The 18,923-nt window shown below is 43.9% G+C and overlaps 1 protein-coding gene across 12 annotated transcripts in view; it reads left to right on the forward strand.

Moving 5' to 3' along the window:
* The window catches only part of CUEDC1 (CUE domain containing 1), a 115,033-nt gene that overhangs the window by 48,720 nt on the left and 47,390 nt on the right, over positions 1–18,923 (forward strand). For 5 of the 12 annotated variants that reach the window (XM_065572763.1, XM_065572759.1, XM_065572762.1 and 2 more), the window contains one exon: positions 1,381–1,539. The exons of the other annotated variants lie outside the window; for them this stretch is intronic. The gene's annotated coding sequence lies outside the window, so the exon portion shown is untranslated. The remainder of the gene's footprint in view (positions 1–1,380; positions 1,540–18,923) is intronic. 12 annotated transcript variants of the gene reach the window in all.

Raw genomic sequence — 18,923 nt, forward strand, 5'->3', positions numbered from 1 at the left:
CCCTGCCCGCATGGCAGGACCAAATACCATCTAGACCATCCCTGATAGACATTTATCTAACTTACTCTTAAATATCTCAAGAGATGGAGATTCCACAACCTCCCTAGGCAATTTATTCCAGTGTTTAACTACCCTGACAGTTAGGAACTTTTTCCTAATGTCCAACCTAGACCTCCCTTGCTGCAGTTTAAACCCATTGCTTCTGGTTCTATCCTTAGAGGCTAAGGTGAACAAGTTTTCTCCCTCCTCCTTATGACACCCTTTTAAATACCTGAAAACTGCTATCATGTCCCCTCTCAGTCTTCTCTTTTCCAAACTAAACAAACCCAATTCTTTCAGCCTTCTTTCATAGGTCATGTTCTCAAGACCTTTAACCTTTAAAAAAAATGACAGCAGCAAAGCTAAGCCTACAACCAAAGCAAGAAAAAAGGGGGCAAGGCTGTCTCCTGGTGGGCTCACTGGAGCACTGCGGTGCATCTTCCCTGTGTCCTGATACAGCACTTGTTGGTATACCATGACTGGGAGGAAGTGGTAAAGGCACTTTGGCTGCTAGGCCCTAACAGCTCAAACATCCAGTGGGCCCCAGTAAGTACTTCAATGACCACCTCCCTGCCTTGCTCCTCTCCAGCTATCCTTCCAGCTGCCACAGAGCACTGACCCCCAGAGCAGGCCAGCGTATTCCCCACAGCAGTTAGGAGAATGCTGCTGGAAGGCATATTGGTCAGGGTCCTGGACTAGCACAGGTGGAATGTCTGCTGGGTGGAATGTCAGCCCTGCCAAGGGCATGTGATCGTGCTATGGCCTCCATGGGGCGGCACTGCCCTCCAAAGTGCATGTGGCGTACTGGTGGCTAACAGAAATCTTGTTTGTGATCAAGTAGAAGAGTCATGTTTTTTTCTGGAGGGGAAAGTCCCAAGTTCTGTTCCCCTGTTCCTGTGTTAGGTGAGTGTGGCACAGCTGGCCACTGAACTGTCTTTGTAGGTGGCTGTTTTTGAAGAGCACTGGCGCTGGAGTCTCTTTAGGTTCTGATTTAAAGAAAGCGTGGGAATTCAGTCATCTTAGTGCCCGTGTCACAGCTGCCTGTTCCGTGCGGTGCAGTTCTTAAGGGTGGCATAGAAAAGAGAAGAATACAATGAAAGAGGGGTGTGTGTGTGTGTGTGTGTGTGTGTGTGTGTGTGTGTACCACTGCCCACTGTGCAGGATGCATTTAGGACCTCTCAGCTGTGTATCATAGGCCCTATACTGCTAACAGCTGAAAGATTCCCTTTATCCTTACACTACGGTATTCTACAGTAATGATCCAAAACGCTACCCTACAGCAATGTACTGTAGTGATCTGTGCAATCACTGTACCATTACTACAATATTGTTTTTTTGCAGGATTAGCTCCAGGGGCAGGGACCTGTTTTTGGGGACAGGAGCATCAGCGTTCCACCCCATGCTGCCCTCCTGCTGTGGCGCATAGGGACAATTATGTGGGGCTGCAGTTATTTTTGGGAGTTGGCTGAAAAGGTAGAAGATCACCTTCTGTGTTGAAAGGTAAGAGTCTCAGTAGTTGGTGAGAGTGCGGGGCAGAGCTGCAGGCTGCAATTAACAGCAAGCTCTGGTTTCAGGTTAGCTGTTTTAATAAAGCAAAAGTCAGATAATTTAATCACTAAATGTAAGGTCTCTTTGCTTTGATTAGAAGAATGATGCCACATCTGTGAAGTTCCTTTAAGACCAGGAATTTCTTGTGGTAGAGCTCTTTGGCTTGTTCTGCATTTCTGTCATCTTTTCCTCATGTGTGGTGTTCAATGTGCTCCATGTTTATTTGACTTGTAAAATAGGCTGGAAACTTAAACTGATTTCAGATGGAGACAAATGCATTTTGATGTCAGCAAGGAAAGCCAGAGGAGAAAAGGTCTCTCTTTAGTCACCTGGCAGAAGGATTTTATATCTGCATCTTTGCTTAAGGCAACCTCTTGCATTTAATTTATTTTACATTGACACGAGGTAGATTTTTTACAGAGATTCATTTAAATTATACAAAGGGATACTGGGTTACTCTTATCACTCACACTTGCTTGACCTATTTTTTTTTTTTTAAATCCCTTCTTGGAAACCTCATTTCATGTTTGAATTCCCTCAACTATTTTAGGAATGTCAGCCTACCAAGATCAAATTACCTTTGATGAAACACATGCAAAGTAGCCTTACAGGGCAAGGAACTTTTTGATTAAGTACCTGTGCTATCTCATTAATATAGACTTAGTTTAGAACTAGGGCTGCAACTCTGCCATGGCAAATATGTGTGAAAACCATAGATTAGTCATGGTAAAAGTACCAAAGGCCAGACATTTTGTGGTGGTTAATCACCCTTGCTCATGGGATCAGTCTACCTTTAAATGTAATTTCTTTTATAGCGGTATGTGGGGGTTTTTTTTTTTGGTAGGGCTTGTTTGTGGACCAAATTCGGTCCTGATGTAAGCAGGGTGCAATTCCCCACTTGGACATCTGTGTATCCTCCTCCGATATGATACCAAGGCCCTGATCCTGTAGTCAACTCCATACAGGGCCCTGTGCACGTGTGGCGCCTCATTGCAGAAACAGGGCCTAAGTTTCCAAGCCTGGGTGATGGGGAAGATAGGAAAATTTCCAACAGTGATAGAGAGAGGGAGGACTTAGGGTGGGGGGAGGTGAGTTTAGTTTAGCCTTACGCTTGAGTTGGATTTGGCTCAGTGACTTTTAGTTGAGTTAAATTGCTTTATAAACCTACTGGGTGCTTTGCAGAGCTGACATCTGTTCATCCCACAATGGCCTGCCATAAATCTGTCTCTGAAAAACTGAGTGGTTTAATTGGGAAGAGTTGGAGACAGCTTTATGAGTGACAAATGCCTGGGATGGAGCAGCACCTTCAGTGGTGCTCATTGTTTTTGTTGCCACAATCACTCTTTTCATTTTTAAATTTAATTTGAATGCCAGAGAATCCAAACTAGAATAATCTTGTCGGGCAAAATTCCTTGGTCTTTAGCTGTTGAAATATCTGATATCAGGTGAATCCAGGACTTAGGAGAAAGGGAAGGAAACTTTTTTTGTTTGTAAGGTCAAAAATATAAACAAATGGCTACATTTCCTAATATATAGAGAGATATCTAACACTTTAGACCAGAATTTCCAAAGGAGCCTAAAGCACGCAGTGGATTTGCCATCACTTGAAGTCTTTAAATCAAGACTGGATCTCTTTTAAAAAGATATGTTATAGTTCAAAGCATGATTATTGGGCTGGATGCCAAAACTGTTGGCTGGGGTTCTTTGGCCTGTGTTATGCATATACTTGGCAGAGTTAGATTTTAATTTTTTAAAATTATTTTGACAGGTATATAGATGTTTGTTTGTGGGAAATTATGGAATTGGGTAGACAATCATTTAATGAAAGTAGACATTGAGAGTCAAAAAAGTTAAAACTTTATAAACAAAGCACAAATTGTCAACATCACACATTAAAATATACCAAGTAAATACAGTATCCTTAAATCAACATATCATACTTGTTTTTAATGTTCATTTGCTAGTCCATTTGTAATAAGTCCAAAGTCAAAATTACTGAATTTTGACTCTAATAAGTTCTCAAGCAGCATTTTTCTTTGCCTATCTGTAAATTTTGATTGTCATGGATAGAAATATTTTTTCATTGGTTTGTGTATGTATTGTGAAATCAATGTTTACTGACATTTAGCAATAAAAATATTATCCTTTGAAGCCTAGTTATGCTGGAGGTCAGGCTAGATTATAATAATGTCCTTTCAGGCCGTGGAATCTTTGAATCTGTCAAGGCTATAAATACAAATTTCACTGGAAGTTGGGTGCCTACCACCCTCAGACCCCTTTAAAAAAAATCCTGCCTTCTCTTTTAAAACTCAGTGTATAAAATATATTAAATACCCTCTTGCAACACCACTTGTTATGTAGGTAAGATTAGCGAGCCATAAAACTCTGAACTATTGTTACAAAGATACAGCTGGCGAGGGGAGGGGTGCACGCATGAGTGTGCACGTGTACTGCCCTCTACTGGTTGGAACTGAAACTTCACAACTGTGTCATAGGCCCTGAATCACTAAAAATGATAGGAGAGTCTACTTTTTCTTCAAGTGTTTTGGGAACCAGAAGCATCTAAGTTCTTTCTCTGCTGTTACCAGGAAGTGCTGAGTGGTGGTAAGGTGTGGCATAGAGACAGTTGTGAAGTCTTAGGTATCTATGGATCTGTTGCAGTGTCATAATGGGTAGAGAAGAGCAGGGCACAAGAGCAAACACTGGGAAGTGGATGCTTCTCATGGAGGAACTTAGTATTTTTACTCAGAAAGCAAAGAATAGGTGATTGCCCCCATTTTGGTCATCTCTCCACTCTGGCAAAGGTTTCAGAGCTAGGAATGAAGAGTTAACAGGATTTGGCAACAGTCTAGATTGTGGGAGATGGAGAGAGAGGAGTCTAACATGCCAAGTTTGCATGCTTGGGTGATGTGCAGGGCAGAGAGATTTCCAGAAGTGACAGAGAGGGGTGGGCTTGGGGAGGTTAGCTTTCACCACGTTGAATTTGAGCTGGCAGCAGGACGCACAGGAAGAAATGTGAAGGAAGAGCACTGGGGATGAGACTCTGTCTAGGAGAGGAAAAGGCTTGTGGTAGAGCACAGAAATAGTAATAGAAGTCATGAGAACTAGTGTGCGTCCCCCCCCCCAGCAACAAGGTAGGAAGAAAGGAGGGAGGGGACTAGAGACAGAACCCCAGGAGCACTAGCGATATTCTTTGGAGTTTAATGTATTGATCTGGGATTTTAAACCTACAACCTACATGTACAGTGTAAGGCAAAACCTCCCCCTATCCTCCCAAACAATCCCCTAAAACATGTAATGAGAACTTTGCTTAATTAAATTGGGATTGGGCTTTTATTTAAGGAAAATCAGCCCCCTGCCCCATAACTAGTGTTGAAGCCACATTTGCTTTGTAATGTATCAAGTAAGGGTACGTCTTCACTACCCGCCGTAGGTAGCAATCGATTTATCTGGGATCGATATATCGCGTCTCGTTAAGACGCGATATATCGATCTCCGAGTGCGCTCACCGTCGACTCCGGAACTCCACCAGAGGGAGCAGCAGTAGCGCAGTCGACGGGGGAGCCGCGGCCGTCTATCCCGCGCCGTGTGGATCCCAGGTAATTCGATCCAAGATACTTCGACTTCAGCTACGCTATTCGCGTAGCTGAAGTTGCATATCTTAGATCGATCTCCCCCCCCAGTGTAGACCAGTCCTTAGTGTCTGATTTCACCCCCAACCCATTTTTTAGGCTTAAAAGTGTGTTAGTGTTCACTTCCGAATGATGACAGAACTGTAGGATCCTCCTACCACTTGAACCGCTTTTACGTTGAGCCCATGTTCCTATCACAGATGGCTTGCTGAAGAATGTTAGGTGCTTTCCAACCCGCTCTCCAAGAGGTGTGCCACATTGCTGGCATTCTTCTTCTGTTGCCTAGTGCTAAGATAAGTAGCATCGGTATTGTTGGGCCTGCTGATGACTCCATACCACTAGATTTCAGCAGAGGCTCAGGGTCGAGAAAATCTGTTCTGTGTGTACTTCTTGTTTTCAAGCTTTCAAGCAACAGATTGCCTGCTCCAGTGCTGGGAGCTAACACTAACTTAATTAACATCACAGCATTGTTTTTGTTTTATAAACACAGCCATTCTAATTGGACGGAAGTGTGGGTAGGAGAGCCCCTTCTAATTGCTGGTTAGGAACATATTGGGAAAACCGCAGAGGCGGGGACCTAACGAAAGTTGAGTTGCCTGTTGCTGTGTTCAGTGATGTCTGCTGGCTGCTCAGATTTCTAATAGTACTTGGCACTTTACATATTGCCTCTTTATCTTCAGAACACTTTCAGCACCTGCACCCTCTGAAGCAGGCAAGTGGGATTAGACGGGTAAACTGAGGCAGACAAGTTCAGTGCCTTGCCCACAGTGGCAGAGGAAGCCAATGCCAGAGCTGAGATTAGAACCAGCTTCCAACCCTATGGTCCAGTCACTGCAGCTTTACAGCTTATTCTGTTTTATATGTCCCCCATTACTGTAGTGTCTGAGCGCCTTTCATGTGTATTTAATAGAACACCTTTTAATGTATTCGTCCTCACAACATCTCTGTGAGGGAGGGCAGTGCTACCCACCCCATTTACAGATGGAAAACTGAGTCATAGAGAAACTCAGCGACTTGCCCATTATCAAGCAGGAAGTCTGTGGCAGTGCAGGGAATTTTAACCCAGGTCTCCAGTGCTTAGTTTGTGCCACAGCTTGCCAGGGCTGAGCCCTGGCATCTCTAGGCTTGGCAGTTCATAGCCTCGGCACCTCTGGCCTTGGTGCATAAGTTATGAATATAAAAACGTTGCTTGAGCCCCGGCACCTCTTAAATTACAAATTAAGCCTGCAGGTCTCCCAAGTCCAAGACTGGTGCCCTGACCACTTGCCCATCCTTCCTCTCTTTTAGCATGGTTACAATGATAAAAAATTTGCATCTCTGCAGAAATTACTGGAGTGCTGCATGCTTTCCTTCCTTGCGTTTACGTTGCAGTAGCATTCAGAAGTCTCCAGCCAGGAGTGGGGCCCCATTGCACTGGGACACTGTGCAAAAATACAATAGATAAGACCATCTCCACTGCGTAGCTGAAGAGGAGGGTGTAGCATAGAGAGGGAAGGATTACAGGTAGAAGCACATATGGTTATGTAGACCGTTAATTGCCACCTGCCTAGCCATTCCAGTCAAGCAGTTTGCTGTAAGGCTTCTGGTATGGACAAGTCTTGTCCTGAATGGACCCTACTAGAACTCCCCTGCAAGTGTGGGCGCGTCCCCGCCAGCATGACCTCATGCGCATGCTGTGTGGAGGACGCCATTTAGCTCTACCAAATGGTGCTCCCCAGGCAGCGTCTTGCTGTGCGGAGGACACCATTTTGATAACCAAATGGCATCCTCCATACTGCCAAAGTGCTGGTATGCTGTTCCGGTGCGATCTGGCCCCACTGCAGCACAGCCTTAGGAGGGCAGGGTTGTCATTGTGCTGAAATTGCCTGAGAATAGGTAGGTCTCAGCAAAGGCAAAATGTGGAGGGGGCAGGTTGGAAGAAGAGGGGGAGGAGATTATGGCGGAAGCAGCTGATGGAAGCTGGTCTCATTGGCACTGAGGGAAGGAGGATTCATTAGCAGGGAGTGATGCAGCAGGCAGGCAGAGCTGTAGGAAAGAGATCTTTATCGAGCGTGCACAGAGGCCTGTGTTAAATGCTGAGGGCTGCATTTGTTTGGTAGTAGCCTGGCCTTAGCTTGCAATCCTGAGCCCCTGGTGTCACACTCAGCTAGGTTCCTTCTGAAACCTGATCCTCTTTCCCCATTCCCATTCATCGTACTATAAAGGGGTGAGCAATGGCATGGAGAAGGATATGAGAGTGGGGGGTTAGTAAGGAGGAGCTAAGTTGTGAAGGACATTGGAGAGACAGAGCAAGGAGGCACTGTGTTCGGAGATCTGGATTAAATTCCTAGTTCTGCCACAGACCTGCTCAGTGACCTGGGACACGTAGCTTGCTCTGCCTGAGTTTTTCATCTGTAAAAAGAGGTAATGATACCTCATTTCTCCCATCCTGTGTCTGTCTTATCTATTTGGACTGTAAGCTCTTCAGGGCAGCGACTGTCTCTTGCTTTGTACTAGGCACTGTATATATGTAATAGGATCCTAATCTTGGCTGAGACCTCTAGGCATTACTTCAATACACATCATAATAGTAAAAGTTTGGATTGTTTGCAGAGTAGAAGGAGAAATCAGGGGAAGGAGACATGACTGTAGCAGCAATACAAAACTTTTGGGATTTAAGGGCCAGAATTTTATAGGTATTTAGGTGCCTAACTCATGGGATTGAGGCATCTAGATAGCTTAAAAAATAAGGCCATATGTACCTAGTGAGAGAAATCTGTTTCTGCAGGGTCTGAAATGCACAAAAAAACAAGCGAAGCTGGTGAACAGAGTGGCTTGCTGTGTCTCGGTTATGGTTTCCCCTGTGTGCTCAGGTATAAGATGTGATAAAGTAAATAAATTTAAAGCTGATTTCATGTTAGGAGGTTTTTTGCCCCACAGTGGTACATCCAATATTCTTATTTTACTCCATGCCTGGCAGGCAGCCAGCAAAGGGCATTCTGTATCTCTCTGGCTACATAGTTTCTATAAGCTCTTCCTCCAAAAGGGGTGAAAGACCATAGGAGAGGGTGTGTGAGGGCTCACAGTTCTTCACACCCACCTCCTTCCTAACCACTGAATCTTGCTAGAGAACAAAGATCCCTGTCCAGCATTCCCCGTTAAATTAATTTCTACTCTCATTGCTTCCTGCTGCTGCCATGTCCAGTTCGTTTTCATTCGGGATGAGGAGGTGGGAGAAATCAGAACTGTTAAACCCAGTAAATGAAGATCTCCCCACTTGTTTTGGACCTGTTCTTGCTGCCACAGTGATTCTGAGCAGGTGTGGAGCAAGGATCTGAGCTCTTCCTGGCTATCCCTGGAGATCAGGTGGTTTTGGTCAATAACGAGTACTTTCAGACGCTTCCTGGATTTTGACTTTGCTGGAGCAGAATGTGCAGGTTATTTTGTTTTCCCTGCTAATAACATCTGGGATTGTGGTGTGAAGTGAGGTGCTCTCAACATTAATGTAGGGAGGAAGGCATGTCAGGTGAATGCTTAATAGCCCTTGGTGAGAAAGAGAGAATGGAGCAGCATGTGTGGATGGAATGCCTCATTTGGCTTTGTGTGCATGTATGTGAGAGAGAATGGAGCTATTAGCATAGAATAGTGGGGGCTCACCATCTCTCTCTTCTTTGAGTCCTCCTGGACTGTGTTCTCCCTCTGCTTTAGTCAGCCTCACACTCCTGGTTGTGCCTTTATACAAGATGAAATCAAAGGAGAAGAATGGTCTTGTGAGTAAAGTATTGGCTGGAGACTGGGGAGATATCCAGCTGTACCACAGACTCCTTCTGTAGCCATGGGCCAGTCACTTAATCTGTCTGTGCCTCTGTCCCCTGGGAGAATACTTTCCTTCTCCCACCCTATGTCTGTCATATCCATTTAGGTGGTTCTTGCCCTGAAGAGCTTACAGTCCCTTTGTGCAGAGCCCATCAGAATGGAGCCCCAATCTGGTTTGGGGTGTAGGTGCTCGTTTAACGCTCAGAATAAATCCTGCCAGCCTGGCTGGTTTTAATGTACATTTTTTATTTACACATACCTTAAACTGTGTTTTGCTTAATGCTTGCAACATTTCTTGTATGATCGTTCTGCTGAAATCATAGAGCAAATTTAGTCATGGTTCATTTGGAATTCCTGGTGGTCCTGGTAGGGATCTTCTACTGTTAGGTCATTTGGGCATGTGAAATATCAAGAGAGATCAGGATCTTTGTTATACTGAGAGTAAATTGGGTACTTTCTGAAGGCATGCTGCTAGCTCCCTTACCACTCAGGCTGGAAGATGCAGCCCTCGCACATTGTTCCCATAAGCAGCTGTATGCAGATTTATGTTGTGATGCAAGCTGTATTTCACTTCATTCTGGTACACATTCTAAATCTGTTTGCTTGTCTCCTTAATCTCTCCCACTCAGAAACACACACACGCACTCCATTGACCAGAATTGCTTTACAGTTTTCAATAATCATCTGTATTTTCTCCTTTGCCCTGGTCTGAGCTTTACATGATAAGTTCTGGTAAGATTTTGTAATTTATTTTTTGCAAAGGTGTGTGTGCACGATATGGATTCTTGAACAGGGTATCCTTTAACTTTTATCATGATTGCTTTTTACTTTTAAAAAGGGCTTAAACCCTGCATTTTTAATATACGATGGAAAGAGCATTAACAGAGATCCTCTTGTATTTATTTTGTTTCCATGAAAAAGGATTTGATAGCAAGCAGTTTTCCCAGACTGCAAAACCTGGTATTGGTGCATGCACATTGTTCTGAGGTGAAACTGAAAAGTAACAGAGGATATTTTAGAAAGATTAATAGGATACAAAGGCTAGATCCTCTGCTTTACTCCCATGAAATGTACATTTTTAATTTGGTAGAGGAAAGTGCTATAATTTTTGTTTACAATCATTTAGTTTTTAAACCTAATTTTAACTGTATTATAAATGCTGCTGTGCTAAAACTTGGTACTGTTAGTTCCTTCATAAGAAAACCATTTTATAAGGGTCTGGGAGATGGGAGAGCATTCTAAACAGTTTTGCCTAAGCTGGGTTTTTTTTTTTTTTATCAATGGTTTAGCACATCCAGTCTAAAGAGAGGTTGTCGGATAGTTTACACCCAAACTGTAGATTGTCTAATTTAAAAAAAAAAAAAAAAACCAACAATCTTATTCATGGAAATGTTTTCAGAATTTTATTTAAATTAAGATTGGATGTTTTAAACAGATATTTCTAAAAGATGCTCTAGTAGGATTACAAGTTATTGGGCGCAATGCAGTTATCACTGGGTAAAAATCTCTGGCCTACCAAATTCATGACCATGAAAAATGTGAAATATGGTATCCCCCCCATGAAATCTGGTCTTTTGTGTGCTTTTACCTTATACTATACAGATTTCATGGTGGGAGACCAGCGTTTCTCAAATTGGGGGTCCTGACACAAAAGGGAGTTCCACCCTTACTTCTGTGCTGCCTTCAGAGCTGGGCAGCCAGAGGGTGGCAGCTATTGGCCAGGTGCCCAGCTCTGAAGGCAACGTGGACGCCAGCAGCAGTGCAGAAGTAAGGATAGCAGTACCGCAACCTTGTGACCACCCCACAATTCCTTTTTGGGTCAGGACCCCTACAATTACTATACCCTGAAATTTCAGATTTAAGTAGTTGAAATCATGAAATTTACAATTTTTAAAACCCTCTGACCATGAAATTGACTAAAATGGGCTGTGAATTTGATAGGGCCCTATCTATGATGCACAGATGGTCACTATAGATCATCATCATCATTCCCTTCTGGTCTTAAAAATCTATGAAAACAGGGAGGGGAATTTTTTGTTTGGGTTTAAATACAGTGTTTTACAGCCCAACCATTGTGCTATTGCATGCGGTGAGACAGACTGTATTAGAGTGGGTGGACAGGACTTTCTTCATTGTCCAAGGTGAGAGGGATACAGAAAGGAAACAAATGGTGAAAAGAAAATTAGATGTATGGTTTAATAAAAAAAAAAAATTCCATAGAATAGGCAAATATTTTTAATTGGCCAGTGTCTCTCCAAAAATATTCTTGTATTCTGGACTTTTCTTCCTTCCGTGGTTGCTTTTCATTCTGCCACAAAGACAAGGGATGTACAATTAGGCCCTGATCTGGAATTATGCATGTGAGTATTCCCATTACATTCACAGGCATAAATCTTTGTAGGATTGAGGCCTTAGTTAAGAACTCCTTTGCTTCTTGCCCTGTCCATCCATCTTTATTTACATTCCTCTGTGCCCCTGCCTGACTGGATATATAAACATGGGATCAGTTAGACCTTGCTTTTTGGTCCTAGAATGAAATGGAATGTATATGGGGCTAGAAGCTCATTGTTGCCAGGAGAACTTGAATGTTTCCTAAATGCTGTGTGTGAGCACTCCATACCAGCCATATGTTCTCCTAGCCTGAAAAGGATCCTTGAAAGCACATCTTCAGATGTGCCTCAGTAACACCATCCCAACCTTTATGCAGCATAGGCAGCTTGTCAGAGGTGGCAGTGGGCATGACCTGTCACCTGTGCATCTGTAAATAAGGACTGCAGACATACTTTGATTCTTTCTCTGGTCCTATTCAACATCTACATGCAGCCACTAGATGACTAGTCAGAGGACATAGATTCAAGAACCAGCAATATGCAGGTGACATACAGCTCTATCCTTCACCACATACAACTATACCACTGCCACCAAGGTGGCCCAGTGCTTGTGAGATCCGCTCATGGATGAAGAACAGCTCAGGTTCATCTTCATCCAGCAAGACAGAGGCGATGCTGGTGGGCAGAGGAAAGGACTTTGAAGAGTTTTCAGCCACGATGCAGTCTCCTGTGGTTGAAGGTGCCCATAATTGGTCAGTTCAGTATATGGCTTAGGATTGCTCCTGGATTCTTTGCTGAAACTAATCTCTTAATAGCAGCACCCACAAGTACTGCTTTTTGCCATCCCCAGTTGGCTAGGGAACTCCATCCCATCCTAGTTAACAATGACTTGGCATTAGTTATAGATGCGTTGTCATCTCCCGCAATGCAGTATATTTGGGCATGAAGCCATCAGCCCTTAGGAAACTTCAGGTTGTACGGAACACTGCAGCATGTATCCCCAGCAATATAGGCTGTCACAAATCCATCAAACCTGCCTTCTGCTCTCTATGCTGGCTTCCCATGGAATACTGAATCAAGTTCATGGACTTGGTCCTTATCCTGGGCCCAGGCCATTGAAGATATCAAAAAGACTGCCTAAAGCTCCAGAATAAGGACGGGGGTCATCAGCTCCATTCCTCCAGCACCATGGAACTTTGTACCAGAAGGGTAAAACTCATCTGTGCCGGAGACACAGCTTACTTGAGGGCAGATTTGGCACTGTGGAACAAACTCCCCCAATTACTTGGGGCCATGACAAAGTTCCCCATCTTCTGCTCCAGGTGCAAGGTGAACGTCTCTGACTGAGCTTTTCTAACACACACACAGAGCGGCTTGGACATTTGAAAAGCAAATTCCAAAACCCTACCCAAAACAAAGTACTACACTGCACGCACAGTTCTCCCCACGGGGGGGAGAGTGAGAACAAATCACATGCAACAGATGTTAGTCGTGTTGCTTATGCAAGGTGTTCAGATATCCTGGTGATGAGGGCAGTATCAGAACGCAGGTAGAATAAAATAGAACCACAATCTTCTCAGGCCATGTACACTCAAGCCATACATCTACATGGTTCTGGGCGACCCCCATCCTTCTAGCATGATGACCTGCTTCCTTGCTTCTCTGCCAACGACAGTGTGCTGTTGAGCCTTCCGATAGGGTTCAGAGAACATCTAGGCAGAGTTGTTTCTCAGCATTTACTTACCCTGTCTTTTCTATCCTCCACTCTGTAAAGTTGCTTTTGGCCATGGCTCCTCCCTCCTTTCATATGACCATTCCCATGTTTTCCATAGCGCATGGAAAGCTTGTATGTGCTGTGCTGCTGAGTGGAGCAAGAATGGAATGTCCTGTAGTACCCAGCGCCCTGATGATACCCCCTCTGCGGAGAGCCTTGTCAAGGTCCACAGTGGTAATCAACCCTATTGCCACTTGCTGAGATAGAAACAACCGAGCTTACTGTGCTCCTGGGTGCTGTTAGGGCTCTGTACCATTTACAGTGGGCCTCTGTTCTGTGCTGACATTATTTAATCGTATGGTGACTGCAGAGAGTGTTGGATAGTAAGGTCTGAATTCCACCACTTTTTCAGGGGGTGGGTGAAGGCTAAAAGCAGTTTAAAAGCTGCTGGTGTCTGATGCCCCAGAGAGGCTGGTGGATGACGAAGCAGCAGTAAGAGGACTCTGTGAGCAGCGGGAATCTGCATCCTCCTTTATGCCACAGAGGAGAACTCAGCAACAGGTTAATATGTCTCACTTCAGCAGGTGAGCATGTGGGTGAGCCAGGGATTATAGTAAGTGGATCTCTGTATAGAGGCAATTTAGTTATGGAACTGTTACACCTGTTTGGTTTTTTTTCTCTGCGTAAATCTCAGGCAGCCATTTTGTGTTCACTTCAGTGCAGGAAGGACATGTACTGTGCCCTCTCTTCTGGAGACTTTACTTTTGCTCTGTCTTGTCTGGTTGTTCTTTGATCTGAGACAAGAGTCATTCCAGCAGATGGCTCTTTGTGTACGGCTAACCATAACTGTGTTTAGTGCAGATCCAGGCAACTACAAAATGGTTTTGAGGGGTGCAGCTAGGGATGGGGTTACTCCAGAAACCTGAACTCTTGCATTTTCTGACGATTGTGTGGTTAAAATTGTAGCCTCAATGTTATGCTAATGAACGTTTTTTGCACTTGATATAAAATCTAAGATACAATTCGTAATAAGATGCTACCTGGCTTGTACACTTCCTGTTGGATGGGATAAAATCAAAGCCTTACAATTCCCCATCCTCAGAGGTCCAAATTGGGCAGATTACTCCAAAGCAGGCTGCTGAAAGACTGTTAAATGTTGCACATTATGGGTATGTCTCCCTCTTTGCAGGGGAAAAAACCTATCGTCTTGCTGTCATTGCAAAGAGAGTCTGTTTCAGCTCCTACACTGGAGGAGTATAATGTGTTTGGGAAGCCTGTTATTTCTTATCCCCTTAACTGCTTAATGTGTCAGAGGGTAGCCATATCCTAGTCTGCACCAGACAAATTTACGTTTGCAGACATCTGTGTAAGCAGCATCGTACGTCTCAGATGCTATAATTAAAATGGCCCTTGTGTTCTCCCACCCTTTAAACATTGGGATGTGATGATCTGTCTTTCATTCCCTTTTAATTGCTGAAGGAGTCAGGATTGGAGGTAGGAGAGAGAATTTTTTTAAAGCATTGAATGAGGCGTACATGCCACTTGCACTGCTCCTTCCTATTGGGAAGCAGTGTAGTTTAATATAATAGTTAGAGCATGGGGCTGGAATTCAGCATTGAGCTGTGTTTCTGACATGCTATGTGACCTTGATGACATATCATTTCACCTCTCTCTATCTGTAAAATGTGGATAACATCTACCTCTAAAGGAGGCTAAATTAATGTTTGCAGAAAATGCTTTGAAATCCTGCAGTGCTGTAAGTGCAAAGCACTATTACATTATTATAAAGTACACAGGACAACATGATGGTTAAATACACATTAATGAAAGCTCAGAGCTGCTGCGTCATTGATTCAGGGCCTCAGATGCAAAGATAAGCAGGCTGCATGTTCCTTTGCTAGCTGGAGAAGAGTGAGTTATGTTACTGATGGAACAGACTCCCCTGTGACTTATTTAGGAAATTCCTATCCGTAAAATTCAACGTTTCACTTGGGAAGCCACAGACAAGTCTCAGCGCTGCTGCCTGAGTCAAATAGCCTGTCTTCACTAGAGAAATAAGTAGCATTTAACATAGAGTTGTACTACAGTGGATATCTAACGTGTTGTAAAGACTTTACAAATGATCATGCCAAGCACAGCAAACCATCTAGAGGAGGAGAAAAAATGTATTCCTTGGTTGGGAAGATATTGAATGTTGCTGACCTGTGGCACAAATAGGATATTGGGGTGCGCTGGGGGTAAGGAGAGAATTTCCCTGGCTTTCCTGCTAAATCCCAACATCTCATAAGAGGAGCAGTTGTAATAAATTGAAAAATATTGGCAATGGGCCTGATCCAAAACCCATTGAAGTCAACAAGACTCTTTCCATTGACGTTGTATCAGCTCTTAGAGTATTCCAGTATAGCAGTAAGGGTCTGATCCTGGAAATGCTCTCAACTCCTACAGAGAAAAGATCAGCTACTTTGGGTTAGCAATGTAACTCGCAAAGCTTGTGGATGATATAGAATGCAGCAAGAACATAGAAAGTCTACGTGTGCCTGGATAAGGCTGATGAAATGGACGTTGTCCCAGTAACTAACCCGTTACATTTGTAAATAGCACAGTTGCTGTTGGAACATATTTGCGGAGATAACTTACAAGTATAATATGGCAGTAGAAGAGGGAAAAAGGCTGGCCTCATTTCGCTGAGTTTAAGCGATTCCATCTGTTGTCTGAGCTGCAGCGGATGCTTGGGACTGGAATGTTCTTATTTGCCCTTAAAGCCAAGACTTTTCCCTGTGTTTGGAGGCCCGTAAACAGTTGGTCACACCTCTATTACAGCTGTTCCCTTGCTTCATCTAGGCTACTACACCCTGTCCCCTCTCTCCCCCTCGAGCTGAGTGACTGTTTTTCCAGGGTGAAATTACCAGCTTAGCAGACCAGCCAAGATAATTAACTGCTCACATATGGCATTCTGGACATCTGAAATCTTGATTTTGGAGAGTGAGGTCATTCATGTATGCACAACTTGGAAGCTTTAAGCACTGTGTTTGGCCTCTTCCTTTCATCACACCAATTTCCAGTCCACCAAGGGGTAACTTCTGAGGCCCTTCTGAAAGTTAATCACATTTATCCTAGTCTGGAGCTGGCATTTGAAATATTGGCTCTGTCCCTTTTTATTCTTTATGGAATTGTAATTTATCCTTAAATAGACAACTGAAAGTTCCAGGGTCAGCCTCCTCCTTCAAATGTAGTCAGATGTTGAGGATCTAATCCTAGGAGGTATTAACCAGCCTCATCTCCCACAGATAAAGATCAGCTATGTAGAGTCAACGTAACTCTCACACACTGGATAAATTCACAACTCTGCAGTGTAATTCCACAACTCAAATAACGTGTATGTGGAGAACATGTGCCTTCAAACCAAGGAAGTCTTATCTCGCCTCCATTTAGTGTCAGTAATTAAGGACTTCTTTATGGTTCAGTCAGTCATGCTCTTGGCTCCATTTCAGAATGTTGTGGGTTTGAGTTCTGCACCAGGACTCTACAATCCAATACTCGCTCTGCAAGGCATTAGTAGGAGAGAGCCCTTTGCTGTTCCATCTGCTGTGCTTTGAGGTTTCTTCTGCTTTCCTCTGGTGAGAGCTCACCAGGTAAAAATGGAAGATCCTTTCTCCCCATTTCACAGGAGCGCAGAATAGGGGTGCTAGATGATCCATAAATCAGTAAAATAGATGTCACCAATGTGATCTTAGCCTATGCCCCTGCCCCCTGTTCTTAGTAAAATGGGTTGGGTGTGTGAGCATAATGGCTGTCACATTGGCGTGGCTCTCTCAAACATGAGCTGCTCTGCCAATAATGCCTGTTGCAAAGCTCTGTTTTCGGGAGCCCAGTGCTGCTTTTCCCTCAGGTATCCAGCTGGGCCTGAGCAAGTGCTCGGAATGATGTCTCGCCCTGCTTCCTGCTGGTTCTTCCCTTACAAAACCTTGAAGCAGGATGCACCCACAAACTCGGCAAAACTGAGGAACGAATCATGTTCTCCTTCAGATAAGTGAAAGGAAGGGAGGTGGTGCCTGGGGAAATTGAGGGAGGTGGAAATGGAATATACTGCTTACTTCCCTTCCCTTTGAGAAATACCATTGCTTTGCTTTTGTTTCCATGAGGTCTCTCACCTTTGTTCATCTTCCTGATTTATCACAAACTCCTCCACCCTATCAGAATTTTAAAACCAAAACATGAGAGGAAGGAGGCTGACTTTGAAAATTCTGACCCATATCTAAGCTTCCTTCAAAGCTGGGGTGTGTTTGCCAACGGCTTCAAGCTGTTAGGAAATCCATTCAAGACAACTGAAATATCGGCTGTGTGGAAGACCAAACAGCGGCCTAGAGATGAGTGCTTTTCAATTGCCAATCAGGTCCAAGGATGATGTCTTGAAGGCCCCATCTGAATAGCAAAACCAGCCACATCTGTATGTGGACTGTGAAAAATGGTCACGGTTCTGTTGTGGTAGAATGATACATATGCTGATGCATGGGCCTTTAGCCTGGTTATTATGAGACAGTGACGATCTAGCCTATTTCTGTGTCAACACTAGGCATTGTTTCTAAAAACATCCAACTGTTCTTGGGCTCTTCCCTCTTCCATCACAGTAGTGAGGAGTCTGCAGTCAAAAAGTAACTGTTAATGTTATTGAAAATGCACAAAGCAGGAGAGAATTCAGCTCATTCTCCTTTAGCTATGTTGGCTCTTCAGGACTAACAGGAGTAAACAGTAGCTCCAATCATGGACCATTGTGGTAGGTCCTCTATAAACAGACTTTGCCAATGAAGCTAGCAGAGAGGACTCCCAGACACCTCCTCTGTAGCGTAAAAAGGGACCATGGCTGTGTAAACCTTTTACTAATTGCAGTTTAAAATATTCTGTTTGGCCAGCCTAGCAGCTTGGGTTTCTTTTGCCAGATGTGTGAAACTTGCTGCATAGCACTGGCAGACACAGAGATCTGGGCTCACCAAATCTCCTGAGAGCAGGGGGGAAGAACCCCAAACATATTTGTTGAATATGCTTTTATTAATCTCACATGAAGATAAAGGCTCCTCCCCTCCACCCCCGGGCTTTCTTGGTAAACTCTACCTTTTCAGTTTAACAAATGATCTCCAACTCGGTTGTGTTTTTGCCAACATCTCTGTGGAGTGCCAGTTGTTACTGCCAATGCATTGTGTGTCTTCTCTAAGGAAGAATGTGACTGGAGACTGAGTATAAACTAGCAGAGAACCAGTAAATATGGCCTCTGTGAGGCAGGACTGGAGAATAGAACCAGGACTTCTGTGTTCTATTTACAGCTGTCTCTTCCTGTGTGACATCCCGCAAACTGCTTAACTTCTCTGAGCCATGGTTCACCGATCTGTAAAATGGTTATTAAAATACTTTAGAGGGTTGTTGGAATGATTAGTTAATGTTTGCACATTGCTTCAAAATCCCTTGCTGAAAGGGGCAACAGAAATGAAGTGCTATTAACACGCTTAAATTTTCTTTAATTGCTCTTCCCAGTGCCAGGTCTCTCTGCAAAAACATACACTAGGTGAACCTATCCGTGGATTACTCTGATCAGTTTCTAAGCCCTATTTTATGGTGACAATGAGAATATCTTTTGCTTATCATGTTGGTCAGTAATACACAGCGAGGTGGCGCGTTACTTGATGGGCACAGTGGGCCAAATTGTGCCATCAGTTAAATGTGTGCAGCCCTGCTGTCATCAGTCAGAGAGTAAATGAGACCATAGTTTTGCTCTGCCTCAGTACACCAGCTAGTTCCTGGGCCTTTTATTAATACAAAAGAGGAATGCCAGTTTCCTAGTTGCAGTTACTTGGAATTTTGCTGCCTGTGGAA

The sequence above is a fragment of the Chrysemys picta genome, chromosome 19 (genome assembly GCF_011386835.1).
Source record: "Chrysemys picta bellii isolate R12L10 chromosome 19, ASM1138683v2, whole genome shotgun sequence".
Classification (NCBI taxonomy): domain Eukaryota; kingdom Metazoa; phylum Chordata; order Testudines; family Emydidae; genus Chrysemys; species Chrysemys picta.